The 14425-nt window shown below is 45.1% G+C and overlaps 1 long non-coding RNA gene across 2 annotated transcripts in view; it reads right to left on the reverse strand.

The window, feature by feature from the left end:
• Window positions 1-1770: 1770 nt before the first annotated feature.
• LOC102151464 overlaps window positions 1771-14425 on the reverse strand; it is a 32112-nt gene continuing 19457 nt past the window's right edge. For both annotated transcript variants that reach the window (XR_005372914.1, XR_005372915.1), the window contains exons 2-3: window positions 13236-13454; window positions 1771-2683 (exon numbers count right to left, since the gene is read on the reverse strand). This is a non-coding gene — a long non-coding RNA (uncharacterized LOC102151464). The remainder of the gene's footprint in view (window positions 2684-13235; window positions 13455-14425) is intronic.

Consider the following 14425-nt stretch of genomic DNA (forward strand, 5'->3'; position numbering starts at 1 on the left):
GGGACCAAATACAAGTATAGCTGGGCATGCACAAACCTTCTCGTGCTTGTGGGAGTGCAAACTGAGTTCCATAGCTTAGGAGGGGCCTATCCGAGTTCATTTTCTTCCCATACACTCTGCAAATAGCTTTCCCTGGCTTCATACGGAGCTGGCTCTTTAGGTGTCAGGAGACAGGAGCACAGAGGGGGCTGGAGGAGACAGCAAGGATGTAGCCACCTCCCTTTTGTGGTTGGGGGGGTGTCTGCTTCCCACCCAGTGAAAATCTTTGTACAGCTTTCCGGCAAACACCTCTCTGAGGCTACCAATGTAAGCGAAATAAAATATAATTTACTTTATTTTTTTAAAAAAAGACTGCTACTAAGAAACCAAAGAATAATCAGGAAGAGGATTGCCTGAATTAGCCATCATTTCAAAAAAGTAATCATTGATTTTCTATGATGTACAAGGTTTGTAAACTGCCCTCCAGGAGTTTACAGAAGATTGGGGATGCCACCAGGAAAGGGATGGAGAAGAAATGTTATGCATGCCCCAGAGTCGGACCCAGTGACTTATTAACTTCTATTAAATTAGATTATAGCTGTACACTATGTAAAGCTTTGTCCAATGATGAAATTTGGCTGCAGGCACATTGTTGAAAATGATGCACTCACCCCCCCGTGGAGGGAGTGTAAAATGATGGAGTCCTTTACCAAACTTAATGGTGCATTCAAGAGCCTTAAAATGTTCGGGCCCCTTGACCCAGTCATTTATGGGAATTTCATTTTGAGTAAGTAAGCCAAAGGAAGTTAAAGTTATATGCAGAAATAATGTCACTGTGCACAATTTCTAATATTGAAACTTTAGAAGCAATCAAAAGGCTTAACAATAGGGGAATATAAAAGTAAATCATAGTAAGGCTACTCAACAAAATTCTATGTAGCCATTAAAGTGTCAATAAGAAAGAACTATAGAAACGTGACAAATGCAGAAGATAAGGCACTGAGGGGGAAAAAGCACAATATAAGATCGTATCAATGCCATAATTATAGTGGAATAAAAATATATTACCTACGAAGAAAGGCTGAATGGAAACATGAAAAAAATCCAAATGATTTTACTTAATGTGAGGAATTTTTGTATGAACTTATCTGTTTTTATCTTAGAGCATGTTTATATCATGATAAAGCTCGGCGCATCAAAGAAAGTCTGAACGAGAACACAGAAAGGGTTTCCTCCTCCACCTGCGTATTATGAATGTAAGAGGCCGTTATCACGAATTCTCATTTTTAACATGACCCTCTCCTCAGGTGGAGGGAGAAAATTGGACGTAGGGTACAAGGCACTCACTGTTGAGTTTGCACACCAGTAGGGCATGGTGTCTCCCTCCAGGTCTAGAAGGAGCTACAAAGCAAGTGGCCGTCAGGAGAAGCTGGACGTTGTCTACGGTGAAGCCGAAGCCGGGGTGCACATAGGCTGCCAACCCCCTTGGGCCTGGAGGTTTTCCGCCTGCTGGTGTTCTCAATCCTGGTTGTACATGACAATGGTCTGGGGGAGGACGGTGAGATTTTAACACTTTGGGTGCCTGGACCTCACCTCCAGGGATTCTGATTTCATTGGTCTACGGGTAGCTAAGTAAGATGAGGGAGTGCTAGGAGAACTCCCCTGGGTGATTCTTCCCAGAATGAGGGCTGACAACCACTGGTTTAGGCCCTTTGAACTTCCAGACTGTATCCTGGAAGTCTTGGAACTGACCCCAAAATTTGAATTAGAAGAGCACCCCATTAACTCTTTTTACTTTTTATTGCAATAAAATACATATGACACAAAATTCACCTTTTTCATCATTTTCAAGTGTACCGTTCGGTTGCAGTAAGCACATTCACAGTGTTGTCCGACTATCATCTCTGTCCAGTTCCACAACGTTTGCATCATCCCAAATGGAAACCCAATAAGCCGTGGCTCCTCATTGCCTCCTACCTCCTGGCAACCACCTTTAAATTTGCTTATTCTGGGCAGCCCAGATCACTGGGATCACGCACCGTGTAGCCCACGGGTCCTCCAAGTGGTAGCGTGTGTCAGTACCTCATTCCTTTTCGTGGCTGACTAGTGTTCCACTGTATGGACAGACCGCATTCTGTTTATCCATTCGCCCTGCCGATGGGCATTTGGGTTGTGTCCATCTTTTGGCTTCCATTCACTATTCTCCCCATCTCTGAAGTCCCTCAGGCACAGAAGACCTGGAAAGGAAGAGATTTTGAAGTCAAGGCTCTGGAGCAGGTTCGCAGTTCTCCAAGTGTGATCTCCCAACCAGCTAGGAACCACTTAGGAACTTACTAGAAATGCAAAATCACTGTCCCTGCACCAGACCGACTGAATCAGAGTCTCTGGGGGGTAGGTGGTTATAAAACTCTATGTTGTAACAAGTCTTGCAGGTGACTGAGACACGGGCTGACGTTTGAGAACTACGGGGTCCCTGACACTGGCTGGGATTCCAACTCGAGGTGTGTTTGCTGTCTTCACTCAGGTCAGGCTGCCCCACGCGGCGAACAAAGCGCCTTCGGAGCAGCGTGGTCCGGCCCTGGGCAGCCTCCCCGGTGGTTCAGTAATAACACCCCGTCTGTCGGGATCCAAGCTGCTAGTGTCACTGAGTTCAGCTGGTGCATGAGACAAGGTTGACACGACTCCCTTGTGTTATCACAGCTCTCTGTAATAAACAAACACATGTTGTAAGAAAATAGACTTAATTAGAGAGCTGCATCCTAGCAGTTTACATTGTTGAGTGTCTCATACACAGGGAACCGCAATCAACACGCTCACTTCGGAGAAGCTACCAGAAAACAATTGGCAGGGTCTCCACAGGGCCCGGCGTTCCGCTTCTCCTTCCTGCCTGTGAGGATCCTGCTCTTCCCGCCAGCCTGCACCCCTGCCCACCTGTCCGTCCTGGGGACCAGGTGTCGTGGCACCTCCACGCCTTCGCTCAGGCTGCTTCTCCTCCCTGTGAACACCCTGTGGTCACCCCCCACTCATCCAATCCCATCCATCCCATCCACCCCTCATTATTCAGCCCCACTTCTTTTTTAAAAAAATATTTTATTTATTTATTCATGAGAGATACAGAGAGAGAGGCAGAGACACAGGCAGAGGGAGAAGCAGGTTCCAGGCAGGGAGCCCCATGTGGGACTCGATCCTGGGACCCCGGGGTCATGCCCTGAGCCAAAGGCAGACGCTCAACCGCTGAGCCACCCAGGTGCCCCTATTCAACCTCACTTCTATCTTCTCTCCTGACAGCTGGAAGACAGGGGCATGCCAGCAGACAGCCATCTCTTCCCCTGGTGCCACCATCCCTATTTGGACACATTGTATGGCCACTTTCTGTTTGCGGTCTTTAAAAAAAAAACAAACAAACAAATATAGACACCTTTTTTAGAGCAGTTTTAAGTTCATAGCAAACTTGAGCAGACCATACAGAGATTTCTCCTCCACCCCCTGCCCCCCTCACACACACAGCTGCCCCCATTATCAGCATCCCCCACCTGAGTGATACCTTTGTTGGGGAACCACAAGGACACATCATTATCACCCAGAGCCCATCCTTTACATTAGGGTTAGTACATTTAGAGTACTAAATGTACTCTAGTACATTTTAGGGTTTTGGATAAGTATATAATGACAAGCTCTGATGTGTATGATGTAGCAGGGGGTGATATTGTTTAAAACCACAACTGTGGGGGCACCTAGATTGCTCAGTGGTTGAGCATCTGCCTTTGGGTCAGGTCATGACCCCGGGGTCCTGGGAACATCAAGCTCCGGGCATGGCCTGAGAAGGAAAGGGGAAAATGAAGAATGAGCTAAACTCTGTTCTGTAAGGAAGTGGCTAGAATTTGAGGGTTGGAGGATCTAGTGAGCTGTGCAGACAGCCGGTCCCAAGGAAGAGCAAGCCCTGGGAAGATAATGCCACGCCAGGGCCTCAAGGGAACATGGCCAGTAATCCTGACGGGACAGGACATTTGGCTTTCTGCTATTGCCTATGCTATGCTGTGCCCCGACTCCTCTGCTTAGGCCAAGAACAGAGCCTAAGGCACAAAGGATAAGGGAACTGGGGCTGTATAGAGCAGACAGTGACATGGACGGGAAAAAAGCTGTCACCACCTGGGCCTGACCAGCCCGGTGAGCTGAGCTGGAGACCACTAGCCCTCCGAGACAGTCTCTGGAAATCCTGAGGAGGGCCTGGATCTCCCAGAAGGGGAGATGGGACTCGGCCAGTTACCCTGGATCACAAAAAGAGGATGAGCCCAGAAGGCTGGACCACTTAAAATCCTGCTTGTTTTGCAATTATGATCACACAATGTCTACTATGCAGAAACAGCACAAGGCTATATTTGACCTTTCTAGATCATTCTGCTGTGATGGTGGTTGAGACACGGCGGCTTTAGGAGTGCTCCCTGCCAGATAGTTGAGGGGGCCAATATATTAGGCAAAAATCACAATAAAAGGAATGTGCATCAAGTATCCTCTGGGTGCCATATATTCGTTTTGTTTTGCAATAGCCAAAACAGGGAGTTAACTGCCTCGACACTTTTTCAGACTAAAATTACTGCAGCCATGATACAGACAGTCATCCATATGTCCATGCACTCAAGTGGACTAAAGATCCCTTTCTCTTTTTTAGATTTATTTATGTATTTTAGAGAGAGAGGGAAAGTGTGTATGCATGGGGGAGGGGCAGAGAGAGAGAAGCAGCCCCCCCCCACCCCGCTGAGCACAGAGCCCCACTTGGAACTCCATCTCACGACCCCAAGATCATGACCTGAGCAGAAACCAAGAGTCGGACACGCAATCGACTGAGCCACCCAGGTGCCCTTGGAGATCCCTGTCTATGGTGGATCTTGGATCTACTCTGCCGTACACACTTCCCTTTTCTGAGCCAAGGTCACGAGTACCTTCAGGTCAAGTCCTTCCATTATCTGCTGGTTCTATCCCATCTTGGCTGAGGGAGAAACCGCACCACACCACACAAACTGAACCCATGCAATGTCTGCTCCTCAGCAACTTCTCAAGATGTAGACATTCTCTTGAACTCACTGCTGCCCCAGATTCGTCAAAGGCTCAGTTGACTAGGATGTTGAGTCTGACCAGTTTCCCAGAGCGAGAGGTAGGGGACTTGGGCCCTGGAGCCTGCCTGCTGAGGTGTGAAGCCTGGCTAGGTATCCTGAGCTCCGTGACCCTGGGTAGTTCTCAACATTTTTTCCTGGGCCTCGGTTTACCCACTTGCAAAACAGGGCTATTGTGTTACCAGCCTCACATGGTTGTGTGAGACTTGAGTGAGATGATCCAGGCGGAGGGCTCAGCGCTCTCCCGGGCCCCTAGTAGCGCTCAGCAAGCAGCAGCGATCACCACACCTGGTTAAGCCAGGACAGCCAAGGACTCTCAGTGCAATGCTTTCTATTGGATTATGCTGTGGCTTGTTGCCATTAACCCCCGCGAAGGGACAGCCAGTGGCACCTGTTACTGTGTCTACACTAAAGAAGCTGAGGACACAGTTTATAATGCTGTTGCAGCGTCCTCCTTCGAAGGGTTCTAGAGATCTTTCTTTCCACCCTAGTCTGAGCCCTCTTTCCAACTTATGAGCACCATGAATGATCTAAAATCAGGTCTCTGGCCTCACACTGGCCCTGAGAAAGCAAGTACAACTTTGCAGTAGGTATTCGGCATGGGCCTCGTGTCCGCTTCATTTTATGACTCTGCCCCTCGTTTTCCTTACGAGGTGTCATTCTCTGCCTGGGGATAATAACTCATCATCATCATCATCATCATCATCATCATCATCATCATCATTGTCATCCCCAAGCCCCTTCTGGAGGAGGCAGATAAGACCCAGGCTTTAGAGTCTCTGACTCAGATCTGAATCCAGGACTACTACTTTTCACTGTGCCTCAGTTTCCTTATCTATAAAATGGGTATGATAATAATCCTAAAACCTCTTCACGAGGAGGAGGTGTAGTATACTAGCTAAGAACCCAGAGCCCAGTCATCTTCGAATCCAGGCTCTGACACCAGCTGAATGACCCTGAGCAAGTTTTCTAACCTTTTTGAGCCTAGGTCTTTGTCTATAGAATAAGGATGCTGGTAGCTACTCCTTCAGAGGAGAAAAAAACATAAATTAATATACAATGGAATCATTTAAACTACGCTTGGCACATAGTAAGCAGCATATTAGCTGTCAGCTGTTAGGATCGCTATTGTTATACCTGCAAAGTGCTTCAAGTGGCAACGGCTGCTAGCTCTCACCCATCCCTGGTCACGAAGACTGAACAGCAAGCAGCTATCCCGGTAACTCTGGTCTCCTCCAGTGTGGACCAGGGCAGGAATTCGTGAGCAAGTGTCTGTATGGGACACTTGAGCGTGAATCCTCCCAAGCCTCTGGCCTTGGCAAAGCCAGGAGAGAAGGCTGGAAGGAGGCAAGAAGGTGAGGACAACCCATCTTAGATGCACCTGGTGCAGGCTTTCTCTGGACAAGAGAGAGCCTCGACCTTTGAATTTCCAAACTAAATAAACCCACAAGCTCAGCACTTAAGCGGTGTGTCGACAAACGAGCTCTGGTATGTGGACAAATGAGCTCCACAGCCTGAAGACTGGGGATGTGTTTCTTATGTAAATCCACATGAGCAAATAGAACATGCTCTTCTTCCTTTTCCAAATAACCCAGCCTGGGAAGAAGCCACCATCTGGTTAAGCAGGGGTGAGGCTGCAGCCCAGGTGGGTCCCTACCAGCCTTCCCACCACCTGCTCCTCACCACTCCTGCTCCCCTCTCTGTACTCCCGAATCATTTTCTCTTATTGTCATACCTCCAGGCACCGAAAGCTACCTTGGCAAATTAGAGATGAGGTCAGAAATAGACACAGGGCTGTGGCTGAGAAGAATTTCTAAGGAGAGAAAGGCATTGACGGAAACAGAAGCTGTAGTAGAGCAAAAAAAAGAGAGAGCGAGAGAGAGTTTTAAGGCTTCAGGCAAAGAAACCAGCATGATAGAGAAAAATACAGGAAAAAAGGATCCAAGAATCAGGACGTTATTATCATGTTTGTTATTTCACCTTTTTAAAATGCTCACTAAGCACCAAGCTTACATGCATCCTCTCATTTGATCTTTGAAGATAGGTGCTGTGATCCTCGTCACTTTATAGGTGGAGAAACTGAGGTTTAGAGAGGCTTGGAGATTTGCCTGAGCATCATTGTGCCCCATGTGAGTCAGGGTAGATCGGAGAAGATTCACAAGAGATCCACAAAGATAAAGAGGAACCTGAAATTCATGCCTTTTATCAAAAGTCTAGATAGTGTGGTGAAAAGAAGGCTGGGGAGCCGGTGCAGAGGGGAGGAAAACTTGGTAGCGACACTCTTGCTCCCTTTCCTCTTTCCTGATGGGTCCTTGAGTCTCCTGGGGGCGGGGGTCATGGCTGGGGAAGCTCGCCCCACCCTTAGCTCCAGGAGAAGGCGCTAATGTGCTCCACTGGTGAGCACTGACCATCTCCCACACATGCTCCCCAGCAGTGAGTGGTGCAGGGGTGGGTGGAAGACTCACTTTGAGCCAGTGAGGTAGGAGGTACATTTCCTGGGGTCTTCTGAGAAAAAAAAATCTATTCCCTTTTATGAAAGCTCCCCTCCCTGCCCCCCAAATAATAACTGCATCCACTGGGGCTGAATAAGGAAGCATGTGGCCCTAATGGTTGCTTTCAAATAGCCATTCTCCCATTCTTTTTGGATAAGAATGATTCAATTTCTGACTAGGCACACTTGGGTCCAGCACAAGATTTTGTTTCCCAGTCTCCCTTGCAGCTGCCCTATGTGACTGTGATCCCAGCCAAAGGAATGTAAGCAAAAGGGTTGTATGGTACTTGCAATGAGTCTCCTTACAAGTGAGGTGCCAAGACTTTCTCATGTTCCTTCTTCTTGCTTAGAATTCAGAGGTAATGATGAGAGTTCCAGCAGTCATTTTGGACCTTGAGGTGACCTTGAGATATGGAACTAAGAGATATGCCCTAAGATATGGAACTCCAAGTTGGACATCTGGGCCCATGATGGAGCCACCATACCAGCCCTGGACTGCCTGTCTCTGGATTTCTCTTGCACGGAGGAGAAATACCCATCTATCTTGATACAGCCACTGTTATAGTAGAGTTTCCATCACACAGAGTAAACTCAATTCTGATGGATGGACCCAGATTTCTGCTGACAACCATCTTGTAGCTGCAAAGGAAGGCAGACTTGGGAAAAAGCTGATACCATGCAGCAGAGCAGAAACAAAAGAAACTAGATCTTTCAGTACATCATGGAGCTGCTGGATCAAGCTTCTCCCAAATTTGATATTTATCATGAGACTTTGCAGTTACATGAACAAATACAATTGCTTTATTTTTTAAAGCTTATTTAAATTGAGGGTTTTGCTACTTGCAAGCAAAAGCATCTTAGTAGCTACATACTTACCAATATTCTTAAGGAGATAATACATTAGTACACAGTATTTCATTTCCAAAGGAAACAGTACAAGCAGAAGTTAATTTAAAGCACATCTGGGTTTTCCTTACAGTGAACTCATTAAACACATGAATAAGGCCTGGATGATTTTTTTTTCAGTCACCTCACATTTATCGAGCCCCTGCTATGGGCCAGGTATTTGATGTAAATTATTGTTCATCCCTGCAATGGTACTGAGTGAAAGAAATTATTATTCCGGTTTTACAGATGGTGAAATCGAGGCCTGGAGATTTAAATAAGTTGCCCAAGGTCATGTTACTAATAAGGACACAGCAGAGACTGGGAGCCCAGCCTATGGAGATCCCACATCCCCAAACTTTGCACTGCACTGAGCCCTGGCCACAGATGCCACATGTCCTAGTGTTCTGTAGCTCCTGTCTTTTAATCTTTGCCTTTGGGAACCTTCCAGCTCAGGCAGTTTTGAAGAACACTTGTATCAGACCAAGAAGAGGGACCTGCAGTTGGGTGACCCAGCATATCTTCCTGGTCAGAGATACAACTGTCCCCTCCCTTTCTTGCCTCGTCTTGCCCTCTCTCACTCTGTGGCTTTCTCCGAGGAATGGCACATTTGGACACCTGGACTATTTCTTCCTCTTTGGGACCGGACCAATTGTTGGGAGCATCTGTCCTGGATGTTGGATCCAGCTCGTTGTCTGCCTTAACAAATTACTCAGCCTCCCTAAGTGTTTGTTCTACTCCTCTGCTAAATGTTTGAATCTCCTTTTCGTTTAAGATTTAGAGTTGAACATTATGCTCCAAAATGGCCTTGGCACCAGTTAATTAGTGCTGATATAGTGCATCCAGACTGAGCAATACCCAACATGCAGGTCACACAGGGTTTGGCTGCCCTGTTTTGTTTTGTTTGTTAGGTTGGTTGGGGTTTGCCTATGAATGGGAACACTGAAGAGTTTTGTACGATATTTATTGAAGTTAAAGAATGTCATTCATTTGCTGACATTATGTGATTCAGTATAAGCAAACGTCCGCTCCAAATGTGAAGTCATATGAGGGGTACTACCTGTGACTCTATACTATGTGGAAATAATCCCCTTCTGTTAAATATTTTCAAATAATTAAAATTTTTAAAAAGGCCAAATAAATAGAATAAAATGTCTACCCCTAGGCCCCACTGCCATGTTTCTTCCTTGCATAAGTCACTGGGCAATCATCAGTGAGGTAATATCAGTCAAAGGAGCCTGTATAGGAATATATAAATATCAGTCACTGACATTTCTTAGAATGCTAATAACATTTTGTCTGCCCAGACAAGTCAGAGTCTCAAGTTTTTCTATACATAAGCCACCGTAGTATAATTTACTATGGAACTCTCAGTACATACAATAATGTCCAAGCAAGTTTCCCAAATTTACTGATTCTCTGGAGTGTCTCCCACTCCCACAATCCACTTAAGAACTTCACTAGTAACCAATAAAAGAAGCAATGGGGATCCTTCTGTATCCAAGAAATAGGTACTTGCCAATAAGCAACTTAAAAGCATGAAATTCGGTCTAAAATATATTTTATATGTTCATACAACATCTAGCAGAGCATTGTTAGAATAGTGTATGTTCAAGAGCATGAGAAGACAAGCCACAGTCTGGGAGAAAATACTTGCAAAACAGATATCTGATTAAAAAAAAACGCTAACCAAAATATACAAAGAACTCCTAAAATTCAACAATCAGAAATCAAACAACCCGATTTTTTAAATGGGCAAAAGATAGGAATAGACCTCTCACTGAAGAAATTATAGAGGTGGCAAATAAGCCCATGAAAGGTTCTCAGCATCTTCTGTCATGAGGGAATTGCAAATTAAAACAATAATAAGAAACTACTACATACCTATTAGAATCACCAAATCCATAACATGACATCACCAAATCCTGGTGAGGATGGGGGGCAACAGCAACTCTCATTCATTGCTGATGGGAATGCAAAATGATACAGGCACTTTGGAAGAAACATGACAGTTTCTTTAAAAACGAAATACACTCTTTCCATATATACAGCATTCATGCTCTTTGGTATTTCCCCAAATGAATTAAAAACTCATTTGTAGGGATGCCTGGGTGGCTCAGCTGGTTAAGTATCTGCCCTTGGGGGATCCCTGGGTGGCGCAGCGGTTTGGCGCCTGCCTTTGGCCCAGGGTGCGATCCTGGAGACCCGGGATCGAATCCCACATCGGGCTCCCGGTGCATGGAGCCTGCTTCTCCCTCTGCCTGTGTCTCTGCCTCTCTCTCTCTCTCTCTCTCTCTCTCTCTCTCTGTGACTATCATAAATAAATAAAAATTAAAAAAAAAAAAGTATCTGCCCTTGGCTCAGGTCATGATCTCAGGATCTTGGGATAGAGTCCCCTCCCTGTTCAGTGGGGAGTCTGCTGCTGCCTCTCCTCTGCCCCTCCCCTCAGCTTATGCTTTCTCTCTCTCTCAAATAAATAAATAAAATCTTAAAAAAAAAATCATTTCTATAGAAACCTGCACATGGATGCTTGGATGCTTAGAGCAGCTTTACTTACAATTGCGAAAACTCGGAAGCAACCAAAATGTTCCTTAGTAGATGAATGGATAAATAATAAACTGTGATCCATCCAGACAACAGAGTATTATTCAGCGCTAAGGAGGAATGAGTTATTAAGAGGAAGAACTATAACTAATAATAACTTATTACTAAGTGAAAGAAGGCAACCTGGAAAGGCTACGTACCATGTGATCCCAACTGTGGAAAAGGCAAAACTACAGAGACAGTAAAAGACTTGTGGTCGTCAGGGGTTGGGGAGAAGGGGGATGGATAGGCAGAGGCTAAAATCACAGAAGATTTTTAGGCGAATGAAATTATTCTGTATGACACTATAACAGTGGCTACATTTCACTATACCTTCATTCAAACCCATAGAATGTATAACACCAAAAGTGAACCATAAACTATGGACTTTGGGTTTTTTAGATATTTTATTTATTTATTAGAGAGAGAGAGAGAGCAAGAGTGGGAGGGGCAAGGGGAGAAAGAGAAGCAGCCTCCCCACTGAGCAGAGAGCCCAACACAGGGCTGGATCCCAGGACCTTGACATCAGATCTGAGCCAAAGTCAAACACTTAACCGACTGGGCCACCCAGGAGTTCCTAAACTATGGACTTCGGATGACAATAATGTGTTGGCATGGGTTCCTGAATTGTAACAAATGTACCACTCTGGTAGGGGATGTTGGCAATGGGACAGGCCGTGCATGTATGGGGACAGGGGATACCTGAGAACTCTGTACTTTCTACTAAATTTTCTGTGAACCTGAAACTGCTTTAGAAAATAAAGCTGGTTTTGCCAGGTTAAGCAAAGGCTCAACCAAAGCCAACTCCCAACTGGAGATGCCACTGTATGCCTCCATTATCCTGGAGGGTGGTGGCACAGCCTGAAAAGCAGAAAGTAATGCATTTCCACTGGACACAGTCATGGAAATAGACCAAAGAAGTTTCTGTAACCCTGGAAACAAAGCCAGACATATCATTTCAGTTCTAAAGGGCAGGTTCTAAACAGCCTTAATGCTATCCAACGCCATTGCTAATGCTACACATGTAGTCCTCACACTACACACGCCGATCATAGGAGGTACGGCAGGAAAGTCCATATGAAAAGATCAGCACCTCTGGTCTGAAATTAAAGAAATAATTGTGGGAGAACAGTGAATGCAAATTCTTTCTCTTCTAAAGCTAAGAAAGCTAGTTCGTTGCCGGTCAGAAAGCCTCTTTACAACTACTGTCAGCTAAAAGACTAAAAGGAACAACCCCATAGGGAAAATAATTTTCCCGGGCCTTAACAGTTCTGAGGAAGTTCATGAACATCCACATGAAAGTGCACTCAAATGGCTTATGCATCAGGGTATGCACTGAACTTGCCAGGTTCACATTTTAAACGAAGATAAGCATATAGCGCAGCCCCCTACGGGAAGCTCTACTGAGACCCAAACTTACAATTATGGCTCCTTTGAAAGGACCTTGAAAGGCATTTAGTCCAACCTGCCACCCAATGCAGATCTCTTTTCTGAAACATATTCGAGAAGCCATCATGCTGCATCTGCTTAGAGAGAGAGAATTTGTTGTGCCCTAAAATTCCCCATTTCAGGGGATCCCTGGGTGGCTCAGCGGTTTAGCACCTGCCTTTGGCCCAGGGCGTGATCCTGGAGTCTCGGATCGAGTCCCACATCAGGCTCCCAGCATGGAGCCGCTTTTCCCTCCTCCTGTGTCTCTGCCTCTCTCTCTCTATGTCTATCATAAATAAATAAATAAATAAATAAATAAATAAATCTTAAAAAAAAAATTTCCCATTTCACTGTTAGGACATTTTCGCTTCTGGATAGCAAAACCTACCCCCATTTAACTATTAACCATTGGGTTAATGCCTTCTTTCTAGAACGAGAGATTAAGAATGACCCTTCTTCCTGACTCCAGCCCTTAACAGCTGTGTGAGCTTCAGCAAGTTACCGAATTGCTGAAATGTTAGCACCATGCCTGGTGTATGACTAGCACCCCATAATTTATTAGCTGTTCTTCTAATTAGCTATTAGACACAATAACCCCTCCCATAATTATGGAATGGCGGCTCCATTTGTTAGGCTTGTAAGGAACAGAGACATTCTCAGATTTCCTTCAATCAGTGACTATCAACTTTTCTGTGGAATACTAGATGTGAGGGCCCCACACTTGAAGGGTTTCATGGCACCGTTATCCTGGGATTCACCTGAATCAGCACTGTTTGGGTGTGGCTCTTCTTCCCTGATGGATTCACAGCAGGCCAAGTTCTCACGTGTCCTCATTTCTCTGGCACCAGCTTGCTGTCAGGTTCCACCTTTGACCTCTGAGCTCTGACCAGCAGCAGGCTGGGCTCTGGCTGTACACCACATCACGTGGTGCTCAATTCAGCAATCTCATTTTCTGGAATTGCATAGCAACAGAGACACTAAAAAAAAAAAAAAAAAGTTTTACATCTTGCCAAAATTTGGCAGCACACTTTGGTAATGTTTGAGGCAATGCAGTAAACCACCACGCATCAATTGAGAAGTGCTGTCTTAAGCAACGAGATTTATCTGGAGGCCACCCTGGGAGATAGAGGAGTCCAGAATCTCCACCTCAAAGCCAGGCGTCCTGGAGACTAGCGCTCAATCCAGGAGCTGGAAGGTTGCTTAGGATACAATGCGGCTCTAACAACTGGGTTATAACAGTAAATAAAATTGCCATCTGTTGAGCTCTTAATATGGGCCAGGCACCGGGCCAAGCATTTTACAAGTGTTAGCTATCTTTTTTTTAAACCTGTTTAAATTGTGAAATAAAATACTCTTAGATTAAAGTGTTCAAAACAAATGTACAGTATAATGAACAATCCCAAAGCAAACACTAGCTCCTCGGTCAAGAAGTAGAATAACTTCAAGCACCGTAGGATCCCCCTGCCCCAAGTATTCCTGTCTGTCCCAGAAACCTCCTCTCCCCAGAAGCAACTAGTCTTTCGACTTTCATAATCATCACTCCCTTAATTTTCTTTAGAGTTTGCTCAACAATATATGCTACACAATATAAACTCCATCATATATAGTTTAGTGCTGCCAATTATTACATTTTAAAATAAAGTCACATAGTATTATTACTTCTTTCATTCAATATTGTGTTTGTAAGATTCATTCATGTTGTTCCCCACAGCATAGCTCATTCATTTTTTTGGTGCCGTATAGTACTCCATCGTGTGACTGTATCACAATCCAGCTATTCATCCTACAGTCGACGGATCTTTGCGTTGTTTCCAGCATGAGGCTATGAACAAAGTCATAGACAAGCTCGTATATATATTCTGTGGTATATGAGAAGTTCTTTTTAGAGGTGTATATCCAAGAATAGAATGACTGGGTTGTGCAATGTGCATGTCTTCAGGTTACTAGA

The sequence above is a fragment of the Canis lupus genome, chromosome 18 (assembly GCF_011100685.1).
Source record: "Canis lupus familiaris isolate Mischka breed German Shepherd chromosome 18, alternate assembly UU_Cfam_GSD_1.0, whole genome shotgun sequence".
Lineage (NCBI taxonomy): Eukaryota > Metazoa > Chordata > Mammalia > Carnivora > Canidae > Canis > Canis lupus.